This window comes from Strix aluco, chromosome 20 (assembly GCF_031877795.1).
Source record: "Strix aluco isolate bStrAlu1 chromosome 20, bStrAlu1.hap1, whole genome shotgun sequence".
NCBI lineage: Eukaryota > Metazoa > Chordata > Aves > Strigiformes > Strigidae > Strix > Strix aluco.
In genome coordinates, this window is record NC_133950.1 from 12,214,147 (window position 1) to 12,227,171 (window position 13,025).

Sequence of the window (13,025 nt, forward strand, 5' to 3'; positions counted from 1 at the left end):
GCTCTCCCTCCGCACACCCAGGAGAACACTGCTCTCTCCTCAAACTGCTCAAGGCGGACAGACAGGAGCTAAGCTTCCCCACGCCTAGCTCCTGCTGAGAGCACCCACGGCTTAGCTTCCTGCGCAGTGAGAACAGACAAGGCCTAAGCCTCTCTTAAAGCTCCTGCATATGGATGAAGTTCAAGTCAAAGGAAGTATGACCACGGCAGTGTGGACACAAGTATCCCGATTTATTCCTGTGTGGCTTACTCCTGTCCAGGAAAGGAACACACTTTCAGCACACCAGCTGATGCACAGTACTCACACTCAGACAAGTACTTACTCCAGCAAAAACTTGAGGGAGCAGGCCCTCTTTCACGTGACATCTTGAAGAGCTGCACTTTAATGCTATTTCACAGACCCTAAACAGAACTGTAGCATCAACAGAAAAGTTGCAAAAAGGCAATGCTTTCCAATAAGGAACAGCATTCTCCATTATACCCACACACAATTCTTGCACATACAGTACAGAACACACACGTGCTCAGTGTACCGGTTTCACTATAGCCCACAGCACAGCACAGTTCCTAAACCAGCCTTGGTAAGCAAAAAGGCTGCTACGTTCTACATCCCATCCCAGCAAAATAACACAATACTGCAAACTCCGCACTTGCTTATAGCCAAACCTATTGACCAGTGCAGTTTCAGAAAACAGATTGGCATGGCCATATTGGTGGGTTGCGAGAAAGTGAGGTCTCCAACCAGGCACCCTCCGTAATGTCACACAAGGGTAAGTTGAGCAGTTGAAAAGACAGAGTCACACAAGGAGAAACGTGCCTTTCCTTCAGTACAGGTTGTGTTTGGTTACGACAGGCAAGTCAGTCACACAAAGTGCATCTCTGCTCGTACATCTGTCAGTGCATGAAGTCCTCTGCAAGGATTTCAGTGCAGCTGTAAAGCACTCCAAGTGAAACTTCACAAGTGGAACAGCTCTCAGGACCAGCAGGGAAAACTGCAATCCTTTTCTGTGTCTGCCTCTCTCTTTTTAAAGGAAAGAGAGGAGCAAACAGGATCATTCCCAAAGCAGACCGGTGTCAATCAGAACTGAGTCTAAATCTCAAAGTTTCAAGCTAAATGGAATCAGTTCAGCTGGGGCATTTTGTTCCGGATTGGTCCCCCACGCACAGAAATTTCACCTCAGATTGCCTTTGCTACAGCCCAGGTTATTCATGTTGCTGAAATACTTCCAGACACGATGGTGTCTTCTTATCAGACTCAAGCTGGAGAGACTGAGGCCTCGAAAGGCACAAAAGGAATCCAAAATAGAGGTGCTTCTTCAGTTGGTATCTTATGAGGAAGAATGGAGAGAAAGAGTAAGGACTAGTAGAAAAAGCAGCACATTACAGTGAATTTCCACACTGCTCTCCAGAAGAATTTAAATCCTCCCAATGCTGGCTTTAGCGACAAGTGTGTTAAAGAGTTAGTGTGCCTCAAAGAAAGTTGTTCACTCCCAACAAGCACTAATGATTGACAAAAACAAAGTAATGTCGCAGTAAGATACTGTGGAATGAAAAGCTCGAGATGCACACATCCTTCCAAAATGTCCTGACAGCTCACTGAGCAGCACAGCAAACAATGGCTCCTTCCTAATTCCCAGAACTCTATTGCTCACAACGGTGTTCTGGGCTATTACTGGAGAATAATGTGGCAATTTAAAAAAGACAACAACAAAACAAAACCACCACACACAACAAAACAAAACATACGGTTCATGGTAATGATTGGAAAACCCACTGCGGATTAATGAATTTTGCAAATTAACAAAGAAGGAGCAACCAGGATTAAAGAGGAACAATCAACAACACTGAGATGCAGAACACTCTTTGTTCATTTATTTAGCAAAGTGTAGTTCCATCTGCGCTGAAAGCACCTGAGAGCTTACCAAAGTAGACAGAGCGCAATATATTTTGTAAAAGTAATTAAGCCTTTGAAACATGAGACCTCACTACATCACTCAGCTGCTGCCGAGGAGAGGGATTTGACTCCCGAGTTGTTTGTGCTGTCAACGAGAGCGATCAGGCTCCCAGATTTCTCCAGGGAGAAGCACAACAGCAAGGCTTGGCTGGAAACCCACAACCCACTGCACAAGTGCCCCCCCCCCCGCCCCCCCAAGTTAAGAGGTTAAATATTAAACAGAGTCTTTCAGAACTTGTACCAATTAAAAGACGTGCCTAAAAAACTACGGGAAGCCCCAGCCTTCACCAAGGCAAATTGCTTTATCTGTGTGCAGTGCCTTCAGCTCACCCAGGCTCGGGGGGGAAGAGACCCTCAGGTCAGGCAGGCTGGATCCCCAGCCTGCAGACATGGTTTGTGGATACCAAGAACCTCTGTCAGGCTCCCCACCATTTTAGGAGACGACTCAAGGATAAAGTTTTAAACACACAGTTCTTAACTCAGGAAAGAAGCCTTTTGCACGATTATTAAGAACTGGGATTTAAGTCATTGTACCCAGCGCAGTTACAACAGTGCAGAGAAACAACTAGCTACGAAGCCTACTGAAATACTTGTATTTGCAGACACTAAACAAACCAGCCTTCTTTAGAGACAGTGAAAGAGCACTGCTGCCTAGCACGCTTACTGAGCTGGAACACCAGACTTCTTCAATATGCTTTTCTTCTAAATATTTTTTAAATTACAAGAACTAGTTTTTGAAAGCACCTCGGTGCTTAAATGACAGAAGTTTTATTGCCAGAAGCAAGGGAGCCTAGTTTTTATTTGAAGATAACCGAACTAACACTCCAAAGTCAGTTTTGAGAACAAATCTGAGATACTTTACATTGCACTTGCATTCTTTCTTAATTTAAACTCTGCGTGCATAGGTCACTAAAACCAAAAAACCTTTCATTGGAATAGCTACTGTCTCAGCACTGAGCACTATATAGGCAGTGAGTATAGAAGACAATATTGCAATCAAGCTTATGCTGAACATTGAATAAGACTGTTACCCTCTGCCCAACCCTTTTATTAAGCATTGTCTCAAAGCACTAAATGCATGCATGAGTGAGTATTTTTAACCAGTGCGTACCAAAGAGAAACAAATATACAATCTTAGCAGCTACTCTTTCCAAACAGGAAGGCTTTGAGGTCAGGAGTTACTCTTGTTTCAGCAGGAGCCTCCCAGTGTATTATTAAAAACTCCCCAAACTTCTGGGCTAACAAAATAAGACACACAGCAGTCTGCTAGTGCTGTGATCTGCAGATTAGGAGGCAGCACTTCGCATTTACACTACGCTCAGGTGGTTGGGTAGTTGTAAGCAATACAGATCGGGGGTTTTTGCTTGTAAAGCAACCAGACTGCTTTGGTGATTTCTTGTTTGTTTTGATTGACACATATTTATTCTGCACTTCTCACCCATATACTGGAGCACATATGGTAGTCACCAAGTCCTCCCTAATACCTTGACTTAGCACTGTGTGAACTCGAGACAGGAGTTTCAGCTTTACACCTAAATTTCCAGTTCAATTTAGACACCCCCTCAGCACATTCACATATACTGAGCACGTTAAAAATACTAACAAGCACGTTAAAAAAAACCCCTCTTCTCCATTCCCAGCAAGGAACAGCAGGTGTGCTTTGCTAATTATGTTATCCCCTAAACTACTATTTACTAGTGTTAGGGAACTTAAGATGTAAAAAAAAAAAAGTAAACATTCAAAGTGTTAGTGAAGCCATCGTATTTGCTTATCCAAAAAAGTTTATTTTAGTAACTTTCAATTCCTGAACACATCAAAACAGAAAGGTATATCCACCCTACAGAACTGTCACAGAACATTTAGCGCAAACCTTACAGAATGCTCCACGTTGTCAAAAGTCATTTCTGTAGGAAACACCTTCCCTATTAACACCCTGCAAGACTGAATCGTGTAGCTTAAAGACGCACACGGATCTGAGACCTGAACACTACAGCTTTGTTTGAAAGTGAAACCAAGCAGGCTACAAATAATGCTCTATCCCCAGCGCCCAGGGAGGTGCAAAAAACAAACAAGTAGTATAAACGGAGGAAAAGTACGGCTGAGTTTTGAAGTTTTACATTTTATTATCGGTAGCATTATTTATAGCGTGACACTTCTATATATAAATCTGTGATCTGCGTTTCTTTTTACACCCATAAAGCATATCAAGTTTAGGCAACGAACCCTTGGTTTCCATTTATTTGCAAAAGTTCGGTAAACACCAGCTATTTCCACGAGCAAAGCAGCTGTATAGATCCACAGCCACACAAACACATGCAGGCGGACACGGACGACCCACGAAACGCGGCACTTTTCGGCGCATCTTATGCAGCCCGCTCAGACCTTTTTCCAGCTCATAAGCCAGGCGGCGGCGGGGGCAGAGGGAAATGGCCGGGAGCAGCCGGCGCTGGCCCAGGGCCGCCGCGCCCCGCTCCGCGCCCCGCGCCCCGCCGCCGGAGCCGCGCACCGCCGGGAGCGGGGGCTTGCTGCTGCCTAGTCGGTGTGTGTGTGTGTGTTGTCCCCCCCCGCTTTTTTCTTCCCCCCCCTTCTCTTTTGCGCTCCCCCCCCCCCCCTCTTTTTTCTTGCTTTTTTTCTTGTTTTTCAGGGCGCGTGCAGCCCTCCTTTTCCTCGCCCCTAATTTTCCCCTTCAAAAGATGGCGGGCAGAGAGAGCGAGCGAGGGAAAGCGAGCGAGAGAGGGGGAAGAAGAAGAAAAACAAAAAAAAAAAAGGAAAGAAAGAAAAACCCCTCCTGCGTGGGGACGCGGGGCTCCGCGGGGCCGGGGCTGCGCCCGTCCGGGGCGTCTTCGGGCGCTCGGCGAGAAGGGGAGGGGGGAGCAGAAGATGGAGAAGAAGCGGCAGAAGAAGAAGAAGAAGAAAAGGGTGGGCAGGAGCGGCGGGGCCGGGAGGAAATCAATGGCCAGGCTGCAGCCAGCCCCGCCGCGCTTTGTTGCATTGTCGCGGCGCACAAAGGCTGCGGGGCCGCGGGGAGCGACGCGGGGCTCTCGCAAGAAGAAGGAGCAGAAGAAGAGAGGAGGGGAAAAAAAAAAAAAAAAAAAGAAAAATCAGCATTGGCCTTTCCCAAGTGGGTTTTGCTTTCCTCCCCCTTCTTCCCCGGTCCCCCTCCCTCCAGAAACCATGGCCCAGTGCTAGCAATGCACACCCAAGCATCTAACAAATAAAGGGAAAGATTAAATAGATTACTTTGCCCCGGCAGCTCCAGCAACGTTTGCCTTATAGTCCCTCCAGTTGCTCTTCTTTTTATCCTCGGCAAGGCAGTATAATAGATGCGCTACAGCGCCCAAGAGCTCATGCGCCGGGGCGCAAGGCCATGTGGGGCCGGTAGTCCCGGGCCGGGCCGGGGGGGAGGCGGCCGCCAGCCCCCGGACTACAAGTCCCAGAAGCCGGCAGGTCCCCCCTGGCCCCCCGCTCCCTCCCCGGACCGGCGGGCTGGGGAGAGAAACAGCAGGGGTGATGCCCCGGTCAGGGGGCGGCGGGGCGGGTGGACCCGCTCCCCCCGGCGGAGAGAACGCCTCGGTTGGGTTGGGTTGGGGGACACCGCGGTAAAAACCCGCAGGGAGGTGGCGGCTGGCGGGTCCCCCCCTCCCCCGAGCCGGGGAAAATCCCGGCTTCCCCCCCCACCTCCCTCCGCCTGCAGTCGCGCCTCTCGGGCTCGAAAGGTACAACAAGAGCCCTTAAAAGTGCGAGTGGAAAGGCGGGGGGTCCCCCTCAGCCCCGCGGCTGCCCCCACGCAGGGTCACGCGTGCTGCGGGAGTCCGAATTCTAAATCACAACTGCGGGAGCTGCCTTGCACACCCCCCCCCCCCCCTTTTTTTTTTTTAAATCGCGGTTTGCATTGGGTAACGCGCTCTCACATTTATTACGCAACAACTAATACGAGCTGCGATAAAAATAGAACGCCGCCAATGCAAGCCGTAGTAGTAAGTGGCAAAAAAAAAAATCCACCAAGAAAACCCACAACCTGATGTAGTTTGCACTGGTTACTGCATTTCATAATATTGTCAACTGCTGAAAACAACAAAAATTAATGTATACAATAACACTAGAATATTAATTTTACAAACACACCCACGAGAGCACCAACAACCATGAGTACTGTTACAAACACAAACACTTCCAAATAACAGACCAACACAGCCTATATCCTGAAGCAAATCTACAACTGCAAACAAATTTTTAAAAGAAATACTGCTATAACCCCAAATATGATTCAATTGCCACAGCACAAAAAGAAAAAAAAAATAGAACTGTTGGAAAATAAATGAGTCCAGGGGAAACATTTGAGCGCCAACATAAAATAAGAATTTCTCTGTGGACACATATGCCAGCAGAGGCTGCCACGCTGCCTGTTACTGACAGCCACGCTGTGATGCCAATTAATAAGTCAGTTTATTGTAACCATAAGGCAAAGGCAGTTTTACTAGAAGACCTTATTTCCAGAAGATTAGCTTTTGAAAAACATGACCAATGGGACTGATATTTCTCAGGAAGGTCTGATATAATCAGAAAGACTGGTTTTTGCACAGGCAAAAGGATAGATGCTTAGGAAAATTCCACTTAGCCAGGCTTGCGGCTGCCTCAGGATGAAACCAAAGTTGCGCATATGCCTCAACCAAACCCAAGAAAAAGTGCTTTTCTGCACTCAACTTCAAGGCTTGTGCGAATTCAGGAACTCACAACTGTACTGCCCTTGGACGTACTCTGTAAGACAGCGTTGAAGTTGCATCTGCATGAACACCCCAACCCCACACTTGGTCAGTGTGTGCCTTGGGCTTCCCTCCTACAAGTTGACCTTTTTGACTTAACCATCAGGTACACGAGTCACTTCAGTGCCCCCCACACCCAGAGCACAGGGCCTCTGCAGGAACACAGAGCATGCAAGCAGTAAATGGTACATTCTGGGTCTTCTTAAGGGGAACAGCCACACTTCACAAGCTCGTGTTTGCTAAACCTGCCCCATGTCTGGTTGTCACACATTCCATGCTGCCAGACTGCAGGGGGAAATCCCTTTGAAACACCACCTGAACTCTGTCCTGCCAACAAGTGTCCTGGGTACCAGATATCAGGGGTATAGGGATGGACTGGATTTTCAGCACAGGGAACTTTGTACCATCATTCTGCTGTATTCCTATTTCCAAGGCAATTCCAAAAGAGTACATGTGTATCAAAGCATTCGAGAGCTGAAGACGACCAGGTCAGTTCTTTTGAACGTACTGTCCTGCTCCAGTACGTGCCTGATCCACACAGATAAGCAGAGTATAAATTTCTGAATGCCATAACATACACAGACACCAAAGCATGAACATGACCATGGAGCCCCTAAATGAAAACTGCTGTCGCTCTAGGCATGGGGGTTTGGAAAAGCTGACAGGCTGAAGCCTTCCAAGAGAGGGGGCAGGGAGTAATTAGCTGAGTATTCATTATGAATGCTTGGGAAAACATACACCTTTCACTCTAAAGACTCATTTTCAGCTGAACCACAATCTGAAAGTTTGAGTTTTAAATGTATTTATATTGTAGTTTGAGACAAACTCCTGCAACAAAAAAGTGTGTTGGCTGAAATGTAAGACTTGGCAGAGCTACGAGCAGCTGAACAGGGGGTCTCATAATGCAAAACGTTCAGCAACCTCAGCAACACGCAGAGAGTGCAACAGGAGAGCTGAGCAAAATGGGTGAACGCAGGCAAAAGGGCAGAGACAAGAGCAGCTGGGATGGTCCCTGCAAGAGTATAAAGCCCTTCAAGCTGGCAGGGCAGAGTCACCTCACAGGAATACACACAAGGTAAAAACTGGAGTTTGATCCTCACTGCAAATCCACTTTCAAGAGCAGCTTGGTGATGGAGGGTGTGTCAAAACTGCAGCCCCAAACCAGTCTCTGACTACACCTTATAGTTCCGTATCTCACCCAGGGTGGGCATAGACAGTTTCATCCCAAATTGTTATGTTCATTATACATCAGGCTGAGCAGGCAAAGTAATTCACATGGGAAACTGTCCCCAGAGATTTCATAATTATCAGCTTTCAACCTGGAACATACCACTCACACACCTACCTGTAAGTCTGCAAACTTGCACTTGAACCCAGCTGCATCCTCCAAGGGAATAAGAAAGCAAACACGTTCTAGGGATCCTTAAAGCTGTGTTTATGCAAGGCATAAATAGTTTAGCCAAACAGGTACAGGCTGACTCAGTTTGAGTGAGTCCCATAGGAGGTACAGTGAAATCAAATCAGAGTGATTCAAGCACAAGTTACCTAGCCCAAAATAAAAGCAGTTAGACTGAGGAAGATAGCTGCAATCTTTAAATTCACTTCTGAACTACTTTTGTCACATTAGTTTTACACACAAAGGGTAACAGTCTGCCTATTCTAGGATACCTTAATGGCAGCTTCTCCATAAAATACAAGACTACAGCAGTAGCTTTTTACTTCCTCCTCCCTAAGCCCAGAGGAGCATCCTAGATTCACCCAAAGCCGTTTGATTAGCCTCTGTGGTCTTTTATATTGCACCTCCAGTTACCCAATTAGTACCTTGTTAACTAACACCTGCAGTCTATTTATTCCTTGTCATTGCACTACTTTTAACTCCTAATGCCCAGTGGTACAATACATCCTTCTAGGAAGCTTTGTGCATAGGCTTTAACAAGAAAAAACTTGTGCAAAACCAGAGTGGTTTTCAGGGGTGCTAAATACTTGACACTTTTTGCTCCTCTGCTCTTGGTGTCCAGGGTAGCACCTGAGTCTTTTGAAAACAAGGGTGGATGGAAGCAGAAAAGGGAGATGCTTGTTTCTGTGGGACCAATGAGTTTTGTGAGAACTGGCCACATTCAGTGGCAGGACTGCACCCAACAGTCCTTAATAGTAATCAGGGACTGCTGGGAACACTAATGCAGAGCACTGATTTTTCTGACCTTTGCTATAGGTGCTAACTGTAAGCTTCTGATTCTTTACCTTACCATTCAGTGCCTGCTTCACCATCAACGCCATAGTTCCCCGCTGCAAGGGAGCTCTTGGTTAGTATTTGTACTTGGGAATTACCAAGGGATGACGAGTGGAGAAGGGTGCCCTTCGAAGGGGTGTGAATACCGCATCGGCGATGCATTCTGGCCTCCATCTCTGGGCACATCTGTAGGCACTCTGTACATTTACATGCACACGAAGGGCTGATGCAAGCTCCACATGCCTCAAGGCAGGTAAATTTGGCCATTCTGACCATTTTGTCAGCCATCAGCCACCATGAGCTCCAAGAGACCTTACATATCAGTGGACTCACAGCAGAGCCTATAACCAGCAGCTGCTATCTCCAGAGTGGATGTCCTTATACATTACGAAAAGAGAAGTTATTAAATAACAGTCATGTTGGGATAAAGAAATAATAGTGCCCAAATAGAAGATTGCTTAAGAGCATGTAGTAAATGCCTGGGATTATATGAGTCCGATCATCCCAGTGGCAGAGAGAAGGATGTTGAACACAAGGGGATAAATGCTCTTACTGCAACAGAGAGTCATCTTTACCAATGATTTTCTTCACTGTAATGGCTGTGTTTCCTCGATTGAGTAAGCGTTATTCAGTAAGTTAAGGATGACAGGACTAGGGCAGAGGTTTGAAACAATAATTGCAGTTTGTTCTTCTGTAGACCCTTTCATCTGTGGAATTCACAACAATGCAATAATCCTCCTAACAGCTTTTGTAGGTAAGGAAATATTACGAGCCCTGTTTTTCAGCTGAGGAAGCTGAGAGGGAATATGATGATGCAGAGAATCATGGGCAGAGCCAGAACTGGGACTCAGCAATTCTGACTCATACTTTGTAGTTCTGAGAGCCTGGACATACCGGTTGGTGAGGTCACCCTGGCTCCTCAGTGCCGATAGGACCTTTGTCTCTTCAGTGTTCAGTCTTCTTCTGGAAATGTGTGAGCAGAGCCCCCAAACAGGGAACCCAGGAGCCAGGATGTCTACAAGCCCCAAAAGGCACAGCACTATGGTAATTGATGGGAAGTCAGGAAAGAATTGAGCTATCCAAGACCCAAAGGATCATCTGCAAATGTAAGTTTTGATTATGATCTAAATGCTGGTCTGGAGACGGACAGTATCCAATGGAGGGTCTGGAGTGGGTTTAAATAATGTCCTTTTGGATTGGCAGTTCTCAAAACAGAGAAAAGGAGATGAGTGACTTCCCCTGCAACGGAGAGGAAGGGAATGAAGAGCTCACAGAATATTCCATCTGACCTTGGTGTCTTTTATCAGGATGTAGCAAGAAGCATTACTTGGAGGAGCTGGAGGCTGGGATACAGTGGATTTATATGTATGGAAAGAAGCAGATCAAAGGCCTAAACTATTGCGGGAGAGAAGAAAGGGACATGACCATAGAATTTGAGAAGTGAAGAGAAACTGCCCAGCCAGTACGGCTACGTATCTTTGGCCACAGTAAATATGTTTATTTGTAAATTAGCTGCATCTAAATGGTTTTGTTACACATTCAGTCTGCTGTAGAGACCTAGCACCTGCTGTTAACACAGTGGTTTGCACAGGTAAGCAAGCTTGTGAATAGTGTGTGCTACTGAGTTGGCAGTTTAAACTAACAGTTACTAGAACATGCTAGATTTCTGCTGGCTAAAGCCCTAGTGGATTCCTGTGTGTTTTCTTACTTTTTCTCCTGCCCTCTTACAAAGACAGGAGAGAATGGTAACGAGATGCTCTAACTAAACAGTGATACTTTCAAACATCTTGATTTCTAAATTACAATGAGTAATAAATATATTCAGTTTTCACTAAAACTGTCTCAGGGATATGAGCTAATCGTATTGAACTGTCCCTTCATTGGAGTTGCAACCATTTGCACCAGCCAAGAATGAAGCTCCTGATTCACAGAGGTGCTGAGAACCTGCTGCTCCAGTTGAAGTGGCTGGGAGAGGCAGGCTGTCATCGTGTCTGGCAGTCAGACGGTGTGTGATTCAGTCTGGGGCTCTCAAATCAGCAGCCTTTATGCATTAACTTGGCTGTGACTCGCATTGGGGGGAATCTGCTTTGAATGATACACTATAGCACGTTGCTGGACTTCAATCCTGTGTGAAGTCCTGCCTTATCTTCAGAAACATGGACTGTTTCTTAATAGGTCCTTACTAACGTGGAGGTCTACACATGCAGTCTTCAATGATCTTACTTTGAAAGAAGTTCTTCAACTTCCATAGGCCCCTCGTGCCCAGGCTAAGTGAGTGTACACATCCCTCTCAGGGCAGAATGAATCAAATCCTACCTGCTCTCCACTGGGGTAAGATTTCCTAGTTTTAAAAGAAAAAATGTTGGCACTGATGCAAGCAAGGTTCATACTGTAGTGGGGGAGGTAGAAATATCAGCCTGGAAAAGGTTCAGTGTTTGTCTTTAAATCCCAGAAGAAACATATGAACATGATGTATCTGGGATTTAGAAAAAAAACAGAGCAGCATATTAGCAACCACACAGAAACAGCTATATGTTAGAGATCAGCTGCTCTTTAAAAGCCTAAGAGATGCAGCAGGTCTCTCATGAGTTCTTCCTCCCTCTGTTTCTTGAGCAGCGTGTAACACACAGCAAGTCTGTTCCGCGCTTCCTCTGCCTGCTGAGAGGCCCAAGCAAATAAAAGTCCTGAGATTGCTAATTGTGCCAAAACATAAACATGGGCTTACACAGCTTGTAAGCTTAGTGCCTTATTACTCACCATTGCAAACGTAAGCACGAGCTTGTTTGCAGCAGTCAGGTCTAAAGAGCAGATCCAGCATGTACTGAAGTTAGTGGGAGCTTTTCCGCAAACATTAATGCCCTTTGGATCAAATCTGCAGGACTGGATTAATTCTGGTCTTGGTAGAACCTGTGACAAAATTGTATACGTTAGTCATAGCAGGACCCATGGCCTCAGCTCTGTTCCTGGCACCCTTAACGCCATCCCAGTAGCACTGAAAGCACTCGCTTCCATATCATCTGAGCCACTTACGGACTTTTCTTTCCCTTTCATCATTATGGGAAGCTGCTATCCCCCCAAAAAGCTCAGACAGGTGTATTTTTCAGTGTACTTGGCAGGTCACCAAGTTCAGGCTGTTTTGAACTAAATGGAATGAAAGATTCTGTGAGGGAGATGCCTGCCAAACCCCACACTTTTCCAGAGAGGGAATTTGGACAGATATCACATCCTGCTGATCCCAGCTGTGGCAGCACGGCTGAGGGAGCAAGAAAGACCCTCACAGATGTCTCATAAACAACAAGTTAAATTTTCTCCAGAGACAATGGGCTGTCCATGCAAATCCCCAGGTACTCACATTATGCAGTCCCAAAGAAATGTCCTTGCTTGTTGAGCTGCCTTTTTCTGCAAGCGCCATGCTGTCAAAAACCCAGTCTAGTATGTGACTGAGTACTTTACCAAATGGAGTTTATCATACTTTAAACTTGTTTAAAAAAAATCCAGGACACTTAGAGGCTAAGGGTTTGTTTAGGATTATGATTAATCTGTAGTTGAGGCTACAGTTTTCAGGTTCCAGAGAGGGATTAGTCAGTATAGATACGAATTTTTATACATACATACATATGTATTTTATACATATATAGAGAAAAATATCAGGCAAAAACTTCCAAAGCCAACACTGAGAGGCAAAATACAAACTTTTGTCTCTAACATGAAAGAAACAAAACCACCCTATCCACATCACAGGAAAGGGATACAAATACATAGCATTATACTGCTGATTTGATTTGTGCTCTCTCATTTTATTTCATATTTATTTTTTAAAAAAGTAAAAACTTTAAGCCAAAACCATTTGGAAGAATTGGCAACAGGAACACAACTGGATTAGTTTCCTAATACTGTTCTGGGGACTGTGCGGCTCTTGTAACCGTGTTTTACTTCCCTGAGTTTAGAGGGCAGGGTTAATTCTCCAGACTTCTGCTGCGGGTTTCCAGGCTGCAGAAGTGCCTTGGCTTCACTGTACCACAGGTTTTTTTCGGCTTTTTTTTCCCTTTCTCAACTGCTACTAGAATTTTTGGAGCCCA

At 45.8% G+C, this 13,025-nt stretch overlaps 1 protein-coding gene across 6 annotated transcripts in view; it reads right to left on the bottom strand.

Moving 5' to 3' along the window:
• Positions 1–5,296, bottom strand: part of BRD3 (bromodomain containing 3) — a 43,286-nt gene extending 37,990 nt beyond the window's left edge. For all 6 annotated transcript variants that reach the window (XR_012625826.1, XR_012625825.1, XM_074845925.1 and 3 more), the window contains exon 1: positions 5,194–5,296. The gene's annotated coding sequence lies outside the window, so the exon portion shown is untranslated. The remainder of the gene's footprint in view (positions 1–5,193) is intronic.
• Between the last annotated feature and the right edge of the window lie 7,729 nt (positions 5,297–13,025).